General features: G+C 46.7%; 1 pseudogene; it reads left to right on the forward strand.

The window, feature by feature from the left end:
* The first annotated feature begins 2,567 nt into the window (after window positions 1-2,567).
* LOC112477823 lies at window positions 2,568-2,685 on the forward strand (annotated as a pseudogene).
* Window positions 2,686-2,929: the final 244 nt, after the last annotated feature.

The raw sequence follows: 2,929 nt of genomic DNA on the forward strand, positions 1-2,929 counted from the left end.
CAGACCCGATCCCGATGGCCAGGGAGAGGACAATAAATGTCACGTCCATTTGATTCTTTTCACTCACTTGCACAAACTGCCACAAATCCAAAGCACCATGGAAAAGCCAATTTCCACATGATACACAGCAAATTGAGGATTAGAGATGGACCACAGCCAGGTTGAGAGGCAGTGTAGGCCTATACAGTTTCCTGCCTTGTGGCATCAAATTATTACAATGAGTAGCTCTGTTGCATTTTGATGTCCACATACATGCTGCGTTCCAGCCCATGTTCCTCCTAATCTGTGTGAAGTATGGACAAAAACAACCAAACCCAGCGCTTAGGTAGGAAGTGTGGCAGAGCAGAGCAGGGCAGCCCTGGTCAGTAAGAACTCCAGCTGTGCTGCCCACTGACCAAGGACACAATGTCCTGTGCACAACACACAATCTTATTGTGTCCTTTCAAATATAAAGAATGATCGATACAAAATGATAGAGAGATAACAGTAGATAATGACATTCTGGGCAAAGTGTCCAGTGTGACACCTTCCCCATCAGACACTCAAAGAGCTAGGCTGGACTTCATCTTCAGTTCTCTGTTTACTTATTTTTATGAGGATTTGACCCCCAGATTACTAAGTATACTGGCTTCTATGTGCCTCTCGGTTATACAAACCTTTAGGGAAAGGGTTGACTGTAACACTGAAAGTTCTCACGCCTGTGGTCCTTGTTGATGAGTTTGTTTGAGGATGAATGAACCTTTCAGGAGCTTCCCCTTCCTAAGCAGAGCCTGTATGCAACCCTTAATGGCTCCAATTACAGTCCTCAGCTCAGCTTTTCCTTGATTTGCCAGCACTGAGACTGGACCCTCTTTCCTGCAGTGTTCCCTCCAATCTAAGGAAAAAGGAGGCCACGGCTAAGAGAACAGTTAATAAGAGTATGGGTGGTGGCTGAAGAAGACAAAGGCTGACAATGACAAAAAGCGGAAGACAGAAGGAGAAAGAGTGGGTGTTTGGGATGTGAATGCTGAGAAAACAACCAGCAGAGGAAGTGAGGACAGTAGATGGACAGAAGTCCAGATATCCCCTCAAGGACCAAAGTGAAAATCCAACATTATCATCCCATGTGCAAAAGTTTGGGAGACACCCTCCCTGTCTAACTATGCCTCTTCCACCAAGCCCAAGTAAGAGCTCCCTGAGCACTCTTCCCATCAAGTGGCTGGTAGGTACAAGGATGGAGCAAGGACCTTATAGTGGACAATCCCGCCAGGACCACAGCCCTTATCCTCTAGCTCAGGGAGGCTGACAGCTCATGGCTGAGACTCTCTCAGGGATCAGCCAGAGAAAGCTGCTCCTCCATACTATGTCCAGTATAGTGTCCGCCCAATTCATATCCATGGGAACCTCAAAATGTGTCCTTGTTTGGAAACAAGGTGGTTGCAGGTGTAATTAGTTGAGATGAGGTCACAGAGGAGCAGTAGGGGCCCTGATCTAAGATGACTGGTGTCCTTATAAGAGGACAGGAGACGCAGAAACATACACCGAGTGAAGACAGCCATGTGAAAATGGAGACCACGATTGGAGCGAAGCTTCTATAAGCCATGGAACACCAGGAGGTAGAAGCTAGGAAGGACCCTCCCCTACAGGTTTCACTGGAAACATGGCCCTGCTGCCACCTGGAGTTTGGATTTCCGGTCTTTAGAAGTGTGAGACAATACATTTCTGTTTTTTTTTCTGCCTCCTGGTTTGTGGTACTTTGTTACAGCCACCCCCAGAGGCCAAACATTCTCCCAAGGTTACACTCCTACACTGCCTGGCCCTTCCCTGGCTTGAATTCACGGTATCCTTAAGGGCCCCCAACCCAAGAGCTCCCCATGGGATGATGAGAGGGCTCTGTTAAACTGCATCTCAGCCCAGCTCCCTCTCTATCCACTCCTGCATGCAGATCTCCACCTCAGCATCTGTCTCACTGATAATACCACCTGCCACAGATAAAAGATGTTTGGGGTGGTAGGGTTGCAGAGGATGACATTTTCTTCTTTTCACAAGGAATTCCACTAATGTTGCTTTGCTATGGTTGTGATTAACATCCCAGAAGCTTGTTATCCTTGCGTTGACAGATGTGTGCATGCAAGCACACATGCACACACATATACATGTACACACACATACACGTTTCTGAGAAGTGAGTCAGGCACTATAACTATTGAGGTCATAGATTAGCCAATCAAGGAATGAAGCCCAGACAGGTATTGGCTTTTTAAATAAAACTCATAGTGAAACCGGTCTGCAAACTCCTTCCCTGCTCTACTTAACTTCTAAGCTGGTAGCAGAATTGGATCTTTGCGGCCTCAGAAACTTTATTCTCCTTGCCACTTTTCCAGTAATTATTAGAACTCTGAAAGCTGGAAGAGGGTTCAGTATTCCACAGACTAATATCTTATTCTTCCAGGAATAAGTGGGGGTGGCCTCCCCAATAATGATGGTGGGTGACTGGCCATGTGAGCCAGGGTCCCCCCAGGCATTAGTGCCATCTCTACCGGACCACTGCAATCAGATAGGGTGGAAAGAATATTAATAATTTAATTGGCTACAGCCATGCCACCCTGACCGTGCCTGATCTCGTTTGATCTCAGAAGCTAAGCAGGGTCGGTCCTGGTTAGAACTGGATGGGAGACCACCTCGGAATACCGGGTGCTGTAGGCGTAAAAAAAAAAAAAAAGTAACAATAATAATTTAATTGGATCTACTATAGCTCTCAGGCGGACCTCCTATATTGAGCTGAGATGAGACATGATTGCCCCCAGGCAGGTAGAGCCATAAATAGCCTCAAAGCCACTGGAGGGCAGCCTCAGACATTGAATGTGGGTTACAATTACCACTGTTAATACCTTAGGGACCCCAACATATCCCCTCAGATGAATTTTCCACATGTGTATTCACCTCCAAG

Source organism: Pteropus alecto, unplaced genomic scaffold (genome assembly GCF_000325575.1).
Source record: "Pteropus alecto unplaced genomic scaffold, ASM32557v1 scaffold13, whole genome shotgun sequence".
Lineage (NCBI taxonomy): Eukaryota > Metazoa > Chordata > Mammalia > Chiroptera > Pteropodidae > Pteropus > Pteropus alecto.